The sequence below is a fragment of the Nycticebus coucang genome, chromosome 3 (assembly GCF_027406575.1).
Source record: "Nycticebus coucang isolate mNycCou1 chromosome 3, mNycCou1.pri, whole genome shotgun sequence".
Taxonomy (NCBI): Eukaryota; Metazoa; Chordata; class Mammalia; order Primates; family Lorisidae; genus Nycticebus; species Nycticebus coucang.
This window is the reverse complement of record NC_069782.1, coordinates 23,567,964-23,586,114: the sequence shown is the minus strand read 5'-3', so window position 1 is coordinate 23,586,114 and position 18,151 is coordinate 23,567,964.

Sequence of the window (18,151 nt, the reverse complement as noted above, 5' to 3'; positions counted from 1 at the left end):
GAGCCGCTTCATTAATGTCACTCCTCTGTCCTCCCCCATATCTCTGTCATTCCGTAATCAGCTTCACCTCATTTCATGCAAAGATCTTGGATCAACAGTGATGCCTCTGAAACTTATTTCATGGTTCTTGGCATGGCTCCAAGTGCTAAAAAATAATGTTAAGCATTTTAACAGTGTCAACTCTGCTCCTTTTTCTTTTCTTCAGTGGCCCCACTTATTTTTTTAGGCTTTTCTATTTTCCTATGCACACAGGAAACTCAGACCTATAGGTAATGACAACTGTAAAACAGACTGCATTGCTAGAGCGCTCTGTAGCTTGGAAAATGCTTTTCACAGAAGAAAAACAACCAAAGACGCAAGGACTATCACTCTCCTGTTTGCAGATCAGCAAACTGAGATTTAGAGAAACTGTGTGTCTGACTCAGGATCACAAAGCACATTGAGAAGTAGAACCAATCCTCTGAGTCTCTGCTCTGCTCTGAAACAACATCCCCCAGATGCTCAGAACTGGTGTCAGTGCCTCCCAGTTCCCTGCATACCAGGGGCCCTGGATGGGGCCTCTGAACCAGATGTTGCTATTGAGACTAGCAGCTGTCATTTGTAATTTCCTGCTGGCCTCAGGGTCCAAAGCTCAATTTCACTCTAAATCCAGCATGGCTCTTGCCAGACCAATGAGAAAATCCCATTTGAGACAGAACCACTGAAATCCTATTGCAAGCTCTCTGCTAGTTCATCCTGTATCAAGTCAGCTTAAGACTTGGCAGCTGGGCTCGATTGGGACTGGATAATTCTAACTTCCCTTGACTTTCTGTCCCCTTCCCTCTTGCCCCAACAAGGGATGCCAAATGGACTGGCATTTGTCACCCTTTAGAATCCTTTTAGGTGTCACAGCCGAAGCAGAAAGTACAAAGAAGTCTTTGGTATTTAATTCAGACTAGTACCAAAATATTTCCCTGTCTGGAGTCCGTCCATGAAGAAAGCATGTGTAGTATGCAGATGGCGGGTGTGGGGCTGGAAGAGGCCCAAGGATGCAAGAACAGCAGCCTCTAGTCTACTAGCTGGAGGGGTGTAGACACAGGAGGATACTTTTCCAGGGTAACCCAACCAGGTCCGTAGTGGAAAAAGGATGGGATGTGAGCGGCTAAGCATTCAGTCTCTCCCTTATAAAAACAACACATCGCCAGCCCTGCCATTCTCTTTAGGGTGGTTCCAAAATGAGTGTAAAAGTGCTTTAGCAACTGGAAATAGCTAGAGAAGCATTGACTGCTGCTATTACAGCACAACCGTCTAACGTTTACGATATATTTTTCAGATGGATTCACTGTGCATTCCAGCTCTCTTTGGTCTTTTTGTTCCACTTCCTTTGATCCAGCTCCCTGCGCAAGCTCAGAGTCCCCAAAGAACAGGTCTGCATTTGTTTCATAATTCACAGTTATTCAAGCAGCATTCCAGCCCCAAAAAATAGTCCCAGAAAGCTTACGTGACAGAAAAAAGGAGAAAAACGCTTTGTTCAAAAATGAGGTTTTTTTGTTCTTTGTGTCTCTCGTCTAGAAGGAAATTTTACATTTTGATTCAGGGAAGGAAAAACCAGAAAAGGAAGAGAAGTTGAAAATTAAAAAAGATAATTACACCTTACTCACTTAAGAATGACTGAAAAGGGCAAGGTTGCTAACACCTGTAATCCTAGCACTAGGGGAGCCTGAGGCTGGTGGATTACCTACCCGGGGTCCTCAAACTGCGGCCCACGGGCCACATGAGGCGGTGTGATTGTATTTGTCCCCATTTTGATTTTTTACTTCAAAATAAGATATGCGCAGTGTGCATAGGAATTTGTTCATACTTTTTTTTTAAACTATAGTCCGGCCCTCCAACGGTCTGAGGGACAGTGAACTGGCCCCCTGTTTAAAAAGTTTGAGGACACCTGAATCGAGTTTGAGAACAACCCGAGCAAGAAGGAGACCCCCATCTCTACTAAGAATAGAAAAACTAACCAGGAGCTAAGGCAAACGTCTGTAGTCCCAGCTACTCGGAGACTGAAGCAAGAGGATCACTTGAACCCAAGAATTTGAAGTTGCTGTGAACTATGACATCACAGCCCTCTACCTAGGGGGACAGAGTGAGAATGTCTCAAGAAAAGAGAAAGGGAGAGAATAGGACTGAAAAGAGATTATTACATTTATAAACTAATTGATAATGAAAAGAGTCAAGCAAGAGACGTGAATCTTCAGCATGAAAAGATGAAATTGTCAGAGCAACATTCCAAGTTCTTAGTATCTTTGCTAAGCAAAGACAGATTTGCTTATCACAACTCAAGTCATAATTCTAGAACATTCTCATCTTTCTCTAGGGCTTTGTCTAGGGAAAAGGAGATTCTTAGGAAATACAACTCACCTACTCTTCACTATATCTTAATAGCATTTTTCTTTTACCCACACAGGGGTTAACTATATTTTCTGGACACCGACCATATTGTTTAGAGATAATTCACAAGGCTAGGAGGGTCCAGAAATACATTTTTGCACTGTCTTTCCAGCTTGCCCCTGTCTCTATTCACAGTACCCCCTGTTATGTTGCCCGCTGAGCACTTCTGTTTTAAAGTTTTCCACTGCAACAAGATGATTTTTAGACAACCTGTCTGTGAACAGGTGACAGTCTAGACGTGACAGGTAGACTGACTATGTAGCATGAAATCCTTCTGCAACGTTAACCAGCCCACATATAATGGAATGTGGGCTTGGCAGCTGAACCTTGGACTCATTCCAGAAGGTTTAAGTCAGGAAATACCACAGGTTCCCGTGACTGTATGGCAGCTTCACTTTCAAGGCCAGAGGGGGAATCTTGTTAGGAATGCGGACAACACTGGGTGCCAAAAAGTGGAAGTTCTTTAAGTGGCCACCAGATGGCCTCCCTGATCAGAACCATATTACACTGACTATTTAGGTTACAGTTTTGGTCCTCCAAGCAGATGATGGGCTCAGCGATATACTGAAAGCCTGCCATATAGTCACCATCAGGAAGTGACAGATTTTTCTGTTGTTCCCTAGATTCTTCACCCATGTTACCAATAACAACATAGGTGTCTAATTTATAAAGTCTCCAATGTAGGAAATAGAACATTTTTAATTTCTTTTACTCTAACAATTTTAGCCAAATGTTCAATATTATGTACTTTTGTTGAATTCTCCTGTTATCTTGATGGCATTTTTGGTCATAATAATGAATCTACTATCTATAAGTATATTTCTGGGTTTTTTTCTTTTGGGGGTTTTGTTTTTTGTTTGTGACAGAGTCTGACTCTGTTGCCCTGAGTGGAGTGCCCTGGGGTCTTAGCTCACAGCAACATCAAACTTTTGGGCTTAAGTGATCCTCTTGCCTCAGCCTCTGGAGTAAATGGGACTACAGGGCCCCACCATCATACCCAGATAATTTTTTTTTATTTTTAGTAGAAATGGGGTCTCGCTCTTGCTCAGGCTGGTCCGAAACTCCTGAACTCAAGCAATCCACCCACCCCTGCCTCCCAGAATGCTAGGAATACAGGTGAGTCACCATACTGGGCCTTATTCATGTATTTTTTTCTTTTTAAGTAATATACAGAAGACCTTTTAAACACATCATAAATTGCTTCTGTAAAGGGTTGCAGCTGGTTTTAGACTCACAGACAAGATGACAATGTTCACCATTTGCAATTCATCGTCCCTGAGCGTATCATTTTTTAAATATTTCTTCTGTGTACACTGTTCTCCGCTGGTTCCTCCCTCCCCACTCCACCCCCACCCCCCGCCCATGTAGTGCACTAGAGTTTGGGTGAAATTTCACATCACATGGCTTGAGCTAGAAAATAGGCCTAATTGAAAAAAGAAGAAATCTTTAAGGTCAAGGTCAGCTTGACAAGAGCCCCTAGAGCAGTGGTTCTCAACTGTATTAAAGAGCCGCAACATTAGGAAGGTTGAGAACCACTGCCCTAGAGGCTCCCACAGTCCATGGAGAGGCATGGCCTGGGCCAGTGAACCCAGATAAGTTCCAGGGTTATCAGAGACAATCCTACTCCCTCCGGAATACTTAGTCAATCAATTCAGTAAAAAACACAAATGATAATTTGTATTTAACCTAAACATTTCTTTTCACATACTTACTGGCCAGTTGTATCCTTCAATGACTTATTTAGACATTTATGCATTTATCTCTGGGGATCTTAGTGTCTTGCTCTTTTACACTTTAATACTTTAAACACTTTACTGTGACTTAAAACACATAAATGAATATTCACTTGCCTATTTGGGGGAAGGGTATGCAGAAACCAGCTTTTTACAGGTTGAATATCCTCATCCAAAATTCTTTTTTTTTTTTTTTTTTTGGTAGAGACAGAGTCTCACTGTACCACCCTCGGGTAGAGTGCCGTGGCGTCACACGGCTCACAGCAACTCTAACTCTTGGGCTTACGCGACTCTCTTGCGGCAGCCTCCCGAGCAGCTGGGACTACAGGCGCCCACCACAATGCCCGGCTATTTTTCTGTTGCAGTTTGGCCAGGGCTGGGTCCGAACCCACCACCCTCGGCATATGGGGCCGGTGCCCTACTCACTGAGCCACAAGTGCCGCCCTCTTTTTTTTTTTTTTTTGATACACAGTCTCACTTTGTCACCCTAGGTAGAGTGCCATGGTGTCACAGCTCACAGCAACCACAAACTCTTCGGCTCAAGCGATCTTCTTGCCTCAGCCTCCCAAGTAGCTGGGACTAACGGCACCCACCACAATACCCAGCTACTTTTAGAGGCAGGGTCTTACTCTTGCTCAGATTGGTCTTGAACTCCTGAGCTCAAGCAATCCACTTGCCTGCCTCGGCCTCCTAGAGTGTTACAGGCATGAGCCACCACACCTGACCCTATCCAAAATTCTTGAGATCAAAACTGTTTGAATTTCAGATATTTTCAGGTTTTGGAATATCTGCATACATTCAATGAGATATCTTGGAGACAGGACCTTCGTCTAAACACAAAATTCATTTCTGTTTCATATACTTTATACACATAGGTTGAAGGTAACTGTATGCAATATTTTTAATAATTTTGTGCATAAAACAAAATTTGTGTTAAGTACTTATCTGTGGAATTTTCCACGTGTGGTTTCACGTCAGCACTCCAAATTTTCAAGATGGGAAGCATTTCAGATTTAAAATTTTTGGATTGGAGATGTCCAACCGGTATTCCTACCTGTTTCCAATTCTTACAGCGCACACAGAGACCAGTTTGCCACTTCCCAGCTTGCCTTGCAGTTAGCTATAACCATGTACCTGAGTTGTATCTCATGAAATGTAAACCGAAGTGATGTGATCACTTCCCAGGTCTGGCCCACCCACAAGAACCTCCACATGAGAGGCTCCCAGCTATCTTCATTTCCATGGCCTAACAGAGCAGTCCCCAACATTTTGGCACCAGTGACTGGTTTAGTGGAAGACAGATTTTTCCACAGCTGGGGCTGGAGTGAGGTGGGTGGAATAGAACAGGAGGCAGAGCTCAGGTGGTGAGGCAAGTGATGAGCAGCTATAAATACAGATTAGGCTTTGCACACTGCCCCACTCCACCCCAGCTTCTCACCTCCTGCTGTGTGGCATATTTTGAACAGGCCACAGACTGGAACCTTTTTAGCACCAGAGACTACTCCATGGAAGACAATTTTTCTATGGATAGGGGTTGGGGGTTGGACAGTAGGTGGAGCTCAGGTGCTGATGCTGTGCAGCCTGGTTCCTAATAAGCCATGGCCAGTTCCAGTCCTGGACCTGCGAGCAGGGACTTCAGGCTTACTGCATTAAAGCACAGCCACCTTGAAAGCCATATGCTAAAAATGTCAGAGCCAAAGATGGAAGTGGACTGACACCTATCGGTCAAGAACACACATTTTAGACTTGCCACAATTGAGAAAAATACTGCTGTATTAAGTCATTGAGATACCGAGTTTAGTATGATAGTTATTGTTGCCTTAACTAGTTAGTACTAAAATTAATAACTTTTCTTTAAGTATTGGTTTCCTGATTAGAATTCCGTACCCTCTTTCTTACCTAAATCAGACCTCAGTGAATTGCTATTTGCTAAGTTTCTTTAAAGAAGATAAATTTACCTTTCTCATAAAACAAGATGAGTGCAGAATTCTTCTAGAGTTTTATGGCATTTTCCCCAAATTTTCTAGTTGTCTCAACTTTACCTAATTTAATGTTTAAGACTCATTTGCATTGAATGCATTCAATGTACCTTTTATAGGAACAATTCTTTTTCCATACTTATATTTTATCAGTTTATGTAAATATTTGATTTGATTCCATAATTACATTAACAAGCACAATTGACATAAACTGGTTTGGAAACTGTTCTTCTAAGAGAACTGACCGAGAACAGCAGAGGAAATTAGCTGTGCTCATTCATCTTTCTGTCCATTTCAGTCAATGTTTTATAGGTGGAATGGTGAACTTTTCTTCATCTGATGAATTGGTTAAGTGGAGATTGATCAACTGAATACAACTGTGTTAATTTCCTAGTTTTTCTACTTAGAAATGTCTCATATTTATTTGCACATAAAGTTATTCTGTGATTCAATATTTTTGTTGTTTACGTATCAGGACCTAATAGTGAGGTTACACTAACTGTATGAAAAGAATTTGATGATATATATTTGTATATAATTAAGAGAACACAAGACTTATGCATTTCTTGAGGGAACTCAAGAAAATAATCAGATCTTAGAGTCTCATTTGGAGGTAATTCTTTTATAATTTCTTTCAGGGTTGTGCTATTAAGATTGTTCACTTCTTGAGTCAGTTTCAGTAACATTTTTTCTCAGAAAACCATCTACCTCATTAGGGAGATTTCCCAGTGTTTTAGCATGGAGTCAAGCATAACGTTCTCTTCAAAAATGTTGAACTTTTAGTTACAGATATCATCTTAGTCTGTTTAGTGTTGTGGTAACAGAATACCTGAGACTGGGTAATTTATAAAGAAAAGAAATTTATTTAGTTCATGTTTCTGCAGGCTGGAAAGTTCAAGGGCATGACCTGGCTTCTGGCAAGGCTCTTGCTGTGCGTCATGACAGGGAGAAGGTCGAAGAGGAAGTGAACACTTGTAAAGGGACAAAACCTGAGGGAGGTCCTAGCTTTATAACAACCCACTCTCTTGGGACCTAATCTATTCCCAAAGGAACTAATCCAGTCTTGCCAAAGCAAGAACTCACTCACTACCTGGAGAACAACATGAAGCCATTCATTAGGACCTGCTCCCAGGAGTCAAATAACTCCCAATAGGCCCCTTCTCTGAACACTGCTACTCTGGGGTCCAAATTTCAACATAAATTCTGGAAAAGGCAAAAAATGTGTGTGTGTGTGTGTGTGTGTGTATATATATATATATATATATACAGGCTTTCTATCCTGTTCCATTGTTCAATGTGTGTGTGTGTGTGTGTGTATACATTTAAAAAAATATGTATATATATATATACATATACACACATTGTTCAATATGTGTGTGTATATACATATATATATATACACATACATATACACACATACACACACACACACACACACATACACACATACTGAAGAAGAGAACAGGATATAAAGCCCAGAAATAAGCCCTATACATTTAAAATCAATTGAATTTTGACAAAGTTAAACACACAATGAGGAAATGACAGTTTCTTCAATAAATGGTGTTGGGAAAATTGGATATCCACACACAAAAGAATAAAACTGGATCCTTATCTTACACCATATTCAACAATCAATTCAAAATGAACTAAAAGTTTATATTTTTGTTGAACTAAAAGTTTAAATATAAAGACCTGAAACTGTAAAACTACTAGAAGAAAACACAGGGGGAAATCTCCATGGTATTGGTCTGGGCAATGATTTTTTGCATATAATACTGAAAGCACAGGCAACAAAAGCAAAAATGAACAAATAAAATTACACCAAATTAACACTGTAAAGGAAACAACAAAATGAAGAGACAACTCAGAATGGGAGAAAATACTTACAAATCATACATCTGAAAGTGTTAATATCCAAAATATATAAAGAACTCAAACAACTCAATAACAAGAAGACAAATAACCAGATCCAGATTTTTTAAAAAATGGCAAAGAACCCAAATAGACATTTCTCAAAAGACATGAAAATAGCTAACAGGTTTACAAGAAATTGCTCAGCATCACTATCCTTAGGGAAATACAAATTTAAACCGCAAAAAGATATCACCTCACACCTGTTAGGATGGCTATTATCAAGAAGATGTAGAGAAAAAGGGAACCTTTGTACATTGTTCATGGGAATGTAAATGAGTACACTCATTATGAAAAAGGATTTGGAGGTTCCTCAAAAAACTAAAAACAGAATCACCATATGATCTAACAGCCCTACTTCTGGATGTACAGTATGTCCAAAGGCATTGATATCAGTATGCTGAAGGGATATTGGTACTCCCATGTTAAGTGTAGCATTATTCACCATAGCCAACATATGGAATCAACCTAAGTGTCTATCAACAGGCTCAGCACCCATAGCTCAGCAGTTAGGACATCAGCCACATACACCAGAGCTGGCAAGTTCAAATCCAGACCAGGCCAGCCAAACAACAATGACAATTACAACCAAAAAATAGCCAGGTATTATGGCAGGCACCTGTAGTCCCAGCTACTTGGGAGGCTGAGGCAAGAGAATCGCTTCAGTCCAAGAGTTTGAGGTTGCTGTGAGCTGTGACATCACAGCGCTCTACCAAGGGCAACATAGTGAGACTCTGTCTCAAAAAAAAAAAAAGTGTCTATCAACAAATGAATGGATAAAGAAAATGTGGTGGCTGGGCGTGGTGAGTCACACCTATCATCCTAGCACTTTGGGAGGCTAAAGTGGAAGGATTTCTTGAGGCCAAGAGTTCAAAACCAGCCTGGGCAATAGTGAGACTCAGTCTCTACAAAAAAATACAAAAATTACTCTGATGGTGGTGGATCAGGCTGAGCTAAGAGGGTCATTTGAGCCAAGGAGTTTGGGGTTGCAATGAGCTATGATGGCACCATTGCACTCTAGCTCAACCAACAGAGTAAGAAAATGTCATAAAAAAAAAAAACTGAAAGAAAGAAGGAAGGAGGAAAGTACAGAGGGAGGAAAGAAGGAAGGAAATATGGTGTATACATCCAATGGCATACTATTCAGCCTTTAAAAAGAAAGAAAGCCTGCCATTTGTGACAACATAGATGAACCTAGAGGACATTATGCTAATGAAATAAGTCAGCCACAGGAAGACAAACACCAAATGACCTCACTTATATGTGGAACCTAAGAAACTTGAACTTGAAGTAGACAATAAAATGATGAGGAGCAGAGGCTGGGGTGTAGGGAATTGGAAGGAATGGCCACTTGTTAGTCAAAGTATCACGTTTCCATTATAAGGAATAAGTTCTGAGATCTATTGCATAGCAGAGTGAATACACTCAATAATAACGAATTATATATTTCAAAATAACTAAGAGCAAATTTTTGATGTCTCACCACAAAAAAAAGTAAGGGAAGTGATGGACATGTTAATTAGCTTGATTAAATCATTTCACTTTATACAGTCTATGTATATCAAAATATTACCTTTCGCTCCAAAATGTAGACGAGTATGATTTCCAATTAAAACCAATCTTAATGGGGCGGCACCTGTGGCTCAGTGAGTAGGGCGCCGGCCCCATATGCCGAGGGTGGTGGGTTCAAACCCAGCCCCGGCCAAACTGCAACAAAAAAATAGCCGGGCGTTGTGGCAGGCGCCTGTAGTCCCAGCTGCTCAGGAGGCTGAGGCAAGAGAATCGCGTAAGCCCAAGAGTTAGAGGTTGCTGTGAGCCGTGTGACGCCATGGCACTCTACCCGAGGGCGGTACAGTGAGACTCTGTCTCTACAAAAAAAAAAAAAAAAAACAATCTTAATGTTAAAATAAATACATGAAATTAATAAAATTAATGTCACCTATTTCCTTTTACTTCTTTAACTTCACCTACTAGAAAATTTTAAATTGCATGTGCCCGCCAAGTTAAATTTCTATAAAACAGCACTGCTCTGCACTGAGCTTCCATGAGCGACTCCCCATGGCACATTCAAGAAGTGAACTGTCAAAGGAACCACTGCTCTCACCACCACAGAATCACAGGGCTGCCTGCCACAGCAGCAGGCTCCCGAGCCAGCTGCCTCTGCCCATCAGGAAGGTAACTGCAGGATTGGAAACCACCTCTGCCACTATCAGCTCCTGCAAAACAGATGGCCTAACTCACTTTCTCCCAGATGACTCAATTCTAAATCAAGTCTCACTTAAGTGCATCATCTTGCCAGAGCCTAAATCACTTTCAGAGCTGCAACAATTCTGGACAGATTGAGTTGTGGCTCTCTAGCCTCTGCACGCTACTGAAGGGTCAGATTGTGCATGGAGCAAGCCAGTTTATACCAACCAGCACAGCTTGTTCGGTGATGGCAAACACAAATAATTCCTCCATTGAATCACTTTATGTCTATGACATGCTTGCCCATTATTTTTCTTTGCATTCTAGGAAGCTCTAAAGTCTTCTTTCTATATTACCAATGCTATTTTCTGTAATATCAGCTTAGCTCCTAATACTTCCTATTAGAATTTTCATTCAATTATTAGTATTTTTTTCTTTTGAGACAGAGTCTCACTCTGTCACCCTGGATAGAGTGCCGTAGTGTCATAGCTCACAGCAACCTCCAACTTCTGGGTTTGAGTAGTCAATCCTTTTGCCTCAGCCTCCCCAGTGGCTGGGACCTTAGACCTACACCACCACTCCCAGCTAGTTTTTTCTATTTTTAGTAGAGACAGGGTCTCACTCTTACTCAGGCAGTTCTCGAACTCCTGAGCTCAAGCAATCCACTCGCCTCAGCCAATTATTAAATTTTAGTTTCCTTGAAATACTGTGATGAATGAACAAAAATAGAGGTTGTGGGTAGGGTGCAGTGGCTCATACCTGTAATCCTAACACTCTGGGAGACTGAGGCGAGAGGATCCCTTGAGCTCTGGAGTTTTAGACCAGCCTCAGCAAGAGTGAGACCCCATCTCTACTAAACATAGAAAAATGAGCTGGGCAGTGTGACAACAGCTTGTAGTCCCAGCTACCTGAGAAGTTGAGGCAGGATTGTTGAAGCCTAGGAGTCTGATGTTGCTGTGAGCTAATCTAAGGTCATGGCACTCCAGCTCAGGCAATGGAGCAAGAGAATGTCTAAGAAAAGAAAAAAAAATAGCAGTCATGAAAGTAGGAGCCCTACCCAAGTCTAGGAAATGTGTTTTTGTTTTTGTTTTTTGAGACAGACTCTTGCTCTGTCACCCCAGGGAAGAGTGCAGTGGAGTCAACATAACTCACCGCAACCTCCAAGTCTTGGGCTCAAGTGATCCTCCTACTTTAATTACAATGCCCAGCTAATTTTTTTATTTTTAGTAGAAACAAGGTCTCATTCTTACTCTGGCTGGTCTTGAACTCCCAGGCTCAAGCGATCTCCCATCTTGGTCTCCCAAAGGCACGAGCCATAGCACCTTTTTACTTATTTCAACAGTAATTATTTTCTCTGAACTCCATAGTTTTGTTTTTTTTTTAATTTTTTCACTTGCTTATCTTTGAAAGAACAGGGATTGATTCTTAAATGGTATCTGCCAAATATGCCTTGTCCCCCTCTCTGTTCACCGTCAGTGAAAGCCCTCCAGACAAAGCTCACCCATAACATGCGGGACCAGCTGCAGGGAGAGAGAATGCTTGCTTCCTCGGACCCTTCCCCAAATCACACAATCAAAGTCCAAATTTTATAACAGTAAGTTCTTTCTGACATCCTCGTGCTGTGGTTCCCTGTGTTCTGTGGTCCCCCGTGTTCTGTGATTCCCATGTTCTGTGGTTCCCCGTGTTCTGTGGTTCCCCAGGTTTCCCTGCCTTCCTTTGGAGTAGAAAGAACCTACAAGCTGGCTCCCTTCAATAGGATGCATTTGTGGAGCTTTCTATGGGGGTCACCTGGCTGGGAAAATTTTTAAAAACCTTTAAAGCCAGTGCACTCTCCCACTTCTTCTGGAAGTTTCTTGCAAACTCCTCAGCCCCTGATCAGAAGCACAGTATATAACAGCTTATTGCTGGTGCCCCTTCACCCCACACGCAACACCCCTGATTCAAGGCCAACCATGTTTCATTGCAGCTCCAGGGAAATGCATCTCCTCACTTTCACAGCACAGTTCCCACTGCAGCCCTGTCCACTCATTTGAAATTCATTGGCTGTTTCTACCAGCCTCATCAGGCAGAAAGCAAGACCCAGTTTCCATTCATTTATGTCCCTAAAGGCCAGAAGACCCATATCCACTTCCCTGTGAACTCTCTTGCCCTGCCCTATTCTAATCCCAGGACACCCTTGGAGCCCCCATTCTCTTGAGGGCTTCTCCAGAGGAAGAGAAGGGGAAAGGCCATGACACTGTCCCTGCCCCAAAGACATCCTTTCATCCTCTTCCTCTGGCATCAGCTGGAGGTACGTGGGAAAGGTTGACAGTCACTGCACCATTGTTGCTATCTTTTTGTAATTTCTGTATGGATCTGTTTAGTGCTAATACCTTATTCAGATATCTGGGGATACTTAACAGCTTTTGCTCTCAAGCCTTAGATGAAATTTCAGGACAAAGTCCCACTGGATATCCTGTGACACTTAAAACACGGCATGACGCCTTCCATGTGAGCACTCAGGCCTCACCAGGGCTATCTGCAGACTACACAGTGGGAAACTGAGAAGCTGTGACTATTGGCAGCGTCTTATGTCTGGGCTGCTGAGATAAGACTTTTGGAAAGATTCAAACCGCAGAATTTTGCAATAGTTACACAATGACTTCCGGCCCACCCTCATGAATGCATTTCAAAAGACTGAACATTCCTTAGGAGGTTATTATATAACTAAAACAGAAAGGGTGGTAACTGATGTGTAGGAATATCCTTTGGGGGGTTGAAAATATATCACATAAGAAGAAAAGATTTAAGTAGTTTAAAAGGCTAGCTTTATATGGTTAAAGGCCAGACTGGAAAGAAGCATTTAGAACATTCTCCGTCCTCCCAAGGGCTACCTTTGAGGTTACTGAACCTCAAATTGCTTCTCAGGGAAGCCAATTTGAGGTTCAGTAATATTCATCATTCAGTCATTTATTTACTGAGTTCCTGCCAGGCTTCAGACCCTGAGCTGAGGCCAATATTGCCACAATAGATAAGACTCGGTCCCTGCCCTCAGGAAACTTGGGGAAAATCTCCATAGCAGAATAAGCTGTCACCAGTAGTAAGCGCCCCTGTGGATCTCCCACACACCGAGTCCCAGATGACCCGTGAGCAGAGAGGACTCAAGGCTAGGGACTGGGAGGAGGGAAGCAGTGAAACAGCCTCACCCTTCAAATCTGGAGCTCTCTCTGTCTCTGGAAGATTCAGACAAAAGCCAGCAGGTCCTGCTGACTGCACGCATAAAATAGAATAAGAGACCGGAGGAAGGGATTTAATTGTGGAAATTATTTTCAGACAGGTAACAGGACAACAGTGCAGAGTCCAATGTGAGAGGTGAGCTGGGCCACATGCAGGGACAGTCAGGAGCAGGACTGACATCCCACAGACCTCACCCAGGCAGAGGGAATGCAGGCAGCCAGTGAGTAATGAAAACGCTTACAAATGGTTCACCCATGCTTGTACTGAAACACAGAACAAGGGGCAGAGATAGGTGATACGTGTCCAGCAACGCTGGACGGGACTTTTCCTGCCTGTCCATTGTGACGGAGAGAGGCAGGGTGCTGGACACACCAGGGAATCACCTCCAGCCTGTAGGCTCTAGATAAGAAAGACAGGACCACAAAGTTGTCCCAGTGCGATGGTATATGAAAGCAGGCCACTGGCCTCCCAGCCCTTGTAGGAGGAGCTGCAATAGTGGGGATGGAGGGTCCCTGGCCAGGGACGGAAGGACGGACACCGTCTCACCTCCCTCTTACCTCCCTGCTTAGACACAGAAACCCCAGGGAGAAAATCTTGGAGAGAGTACATTAGTTTTCTATTGCTGCCACAACAAATTGTCACAAAATTAGTGGCTTAAGACAATGCAAATGTATTACCTTACTGTCTTTAAGGCAGAAGTCTATTAGGGATCACCCAGGGCTAAAATCAAGGTGTCAACAAATCGAGTTGGTTTCTGAATGCTTTAGGGATTAATCTGTTTCCTGCTTATGTAGGTTGTTGGTAAAATTCTGTTACTTAGAGTTGTGGGTTGAGATCCCTGTTTTCTTGCCGGCTATATTGAGAGCCACTCCTAGCTGCTAGAGGCTGCTCGCGGTACTCTTCACCCATCTTTAAGTTGGAAGGGGCGGGAAACGTCCTTCCCATGTCACATGTCTCTCCCTGACTACAGCCAGGGTAGGTCCTCCACTTTTGAGGACTCTTGTAGCAAGATGACTATGAGAGAGGATATCTGGGAAGGGTGGGGTCTAGGAGAACAGAGGGCTTCTCAAGGAGACCCCAAGGATACCCCTGCAGGGTCCTCTCCACGGTGACTCAGCTCTTAGGAATAACTTCCTGGAACCTGGAAATTTCCACTTCTGTGAAATCCCGTATTTCTGTGGGGGCTGGAACCGCATCTCCCACTTGATTCAAACTGACCAGTGAGTAAGGTACCTGTGGGTTGGAACTTTTTGACTGGAGATAAAAAGAGAAAGACCAAGCCAGTGGGCGAGTATGGCCATTTTGAGTTCTTCTATGACATTAGTTCCACCAGCTAAATAAAAGCCTTTTTCCTCTTAAATACGGTGTTTGGGTGCTCTTTCTCTCCATTGGGCCTTGTCTTCCTGCAACAATGAGACTGGACCTTGGTGGATAATCCATGGTAATCTCCCCAACCTCAATCACATTTGCAAAGTCTCTTTTGCCAGATACAGTAACATATTCACAGGTTCCAGAGATTAGGGTGTGGACATGTGCAGTCCACCCTCACAGGGACCGGCCTGTGTTTCCTGGAGTGGGGCAAGTACAGACTGCTGCCTGATTCTCACGTAGGAGAGCCCAAAGGGGCTGGCTGGTGCTGCCTACGGGAGGGGGGAGCAGAGAGAACATCATGCTTCATGATGTGAGGCAAATTGCCAAGTTGCCTGGGGGCTAAATGGATGCTGCAGAGGACAACAGTCTCCTGGAATGAGCCACACATAGGAAGGCCGCCTGCCAATGTTCAGGCTATCTCAGCTGAAAGAGGTAACCTGGTTTAAACCTCTGGAGGAGGGATGAGGCCATCTCAGGAAATTCTGCAATGTCAGAGGTCTCCAACAGGGGGTCTCTAAAGAATCCATGGAAGCCCCCTATTTGACAAATAGTCTGGATGTTTGCTACATAGAGCATTTTTATAGAGTTGGACTGACTAGCTTATAAAACAACAACAACAACAACAACAAAACCTCTCAACTTCTAACCCCTCCTTCCTGCTTAGCCCTGGGGCATCTAACCAGTGTAAAACAGGAGGGAAAGGAAGGGGAAAAAGCAAATCTTATCTCACCCTCCCCCACTTTAAGCCTGAGAGAATACAGAAGGAGAAGTTTTTAATTTTGTATATGAGTAAGTTTTGACTTAGAGTGGGATGAAAGTTTTTTTTTCTTATTGTTAAATCATAGCTGTGTACATTTGTGCAATCAAGGGGTACAATGTGCTAGTTTCATATACAATCTGAAATATTCTCAGCAAACTGTTCAACGTAGCCTTCATGGCATTTTCTTAGTTATTGTATGTAGACATTTGTATTCTGCATTTAGTAGGTTGCCCCTGAACCCATTCTAAGATGCACCGTAGGTGTGGCCCCACCCATTCCCCCTCAACCCTAAACTCCCCCCTCACTTCCCCTTCCTTGGCCCTTTCCCCATATTCTTGAGCTATAGTTGGGTTATAGCCTTCATATGAAAGCTATAAATTAGCTTCTAGTAGGGCTGAGTACATTTGATACTTTATCTTCCATTCTTGAGATACTTTGCTAAGAAGAATATGTTCCAGCTCCATCCATGTAATCATGAAAGAGGTAAAGTGTCCTTCTTTCTTTAAGGCTGCATAATATTCCATGGTATACATGTACCACAATTTGCTAGTCCATTTGTGGGTCGATGGGCACTTGGGCTTCTTCCATGACTTAGCAATTATGAATTGGGCTGCAATAAACATTCTGGTACAGATGTCTTTGTTATATTGTGATTTTTGGTCTTCTGGGTATATACCTAGTAAAGGAATTATAGGATCGAACGGCAGGTCTATTTTTAGGTCTCTAAATAGTTTCCAAACATCCTTCCAGAGGAACGTATTAGTGTGCATTCCCACCAGCAGTGTAGAAGTGTGCCCTTTTCTCCACATCCATGCCAACATCTCTGGTTTGGGGATTTTGTTATGTGGGCTACTCTACTGTGGTTAGGTAATATCTCAAAGTAGTTTTGATTTGCATTTCTCTGATGATTAAGGATGATGAGCTTTTTTCCATGTGCATCTGTCTTCTTTAGAGAACTTTCTCTTCAAGTCCTTTGCCCACCCTGATATGGGATCACTTGTTCTTTTCTTGCTAATACATTTGAGTTCTCTGTGGATTCTGATTATTAAACCTTTATCGGAGGTATAACCTGCAAATATTTTCTCTCATTCTGAGGGCTGTCTGTTTGCTTTACTTACTATGTTCTTGGCTGTGCAGAAGCTGTTTAGTTTGATCAGGTCCCAGTAATGGATTTTTGATACTGCTTCAATTGCCTGGGGAGTCCTCATAAAATATTCATCTAGGCCAATTCCTTCAAGAGTTTTCCCTGCACTTTCTTCAAGTATTTTTATAGTTTCACGTCTTAGGTTTAAATCTTTTATCCAGTGAGAGCCTATTTTAGTTAATGGTGAAAGGTGTGGGTCCAGTTTCAGTCTTTTACAGATCGCCAGCCAGTTCACCCAGCACCATTTGTTAAATAGGGAATCTTTTCCCCACTGAATGTTTTTCATTGGCTTGTCAAAGATCAAATAATGGTAAGTAGCTGGATTCATCTCTTGGTTCTCTATTCTGTTCCAGACATCTACTTCTCTGTTTTTGTGCCAGTACCATGCTGTTTTGATCATTATCAATTTATAGTACAGTCTCTCTTAAAGTTTTATAGTTCTCTTTATAGCAATCTTTCACATTCTTTGTTAGATAAACTCACAAATATTTCATCTTCTTTGGCACTACTGTGAAAGGAATAGAGTCTTTGACTGTTTTTTCAGCTTGGCTATTGGTATATATAAAGGCTACAGATTTATGGATGTTGATTTTGAAGCCTGAGACATTGCTGTATTCCTTGATCACTTCTAAGTTTTGTAGTAGAATCCCTAGTGTTTTCCAGATATACGATCATATCATCTGTGAAGAGTGAAAGTTTGATCTCTTCTGATCCTATGTGGATACCCTTGATCACCTTTTCTTCCCTAATTGCAATAGCTAAAACTTCCATTACAATGTTAAAGAGCAATGGAGACAATGGGCAACCTTGCCTGGTTCCTGATCTAATTGGAAATTATTTCAATTTAACTCCATTCAATGCGATATTAGCTGTGGGTTTGCTGTAGATGGCCTCTATTAGTTTAAGAAATGTCCCTTCTATACCAATTATTTTTGTGTGTGTGTGGTTTTTGGTTTTTGGCCAGGGCTGGGTTTGAACCCACCACCTCTGGCATATGGGACTGGTACCCTACTCCTTGAGCTACAGGTGCCACCCTATACCAATTTTCTTAAGTGTTCTGATCATGAAGGGATGCTGGATATTATCAAAAGCTTTTTCTGCATCAATTGAGAGAATCACATGGTGTTTATTTTTTAGTTTATTTATGTGCTGAATTACATTTATATATTTATGTATATTGAACCAGCCTTGAGACCCTGGGATAAATCCCACTTGGTCATGGTCTATAATTTTTTTGATGTGTTGTTGGATTCTGTTTGTTAGGATCTTATTGAGTATTTTAGCATCAATATTCATTAGTGATATTGGTCTATAATTTTCTTTTCTTGTTGGGTCTTTCCCTTGTTTAGGGATCAAGGTGATGTTTGCTTCATAGAATGTGTTGGGTAGTATTCCTTCTTTTTTTATATTTTGGAAGAGGTTTAGT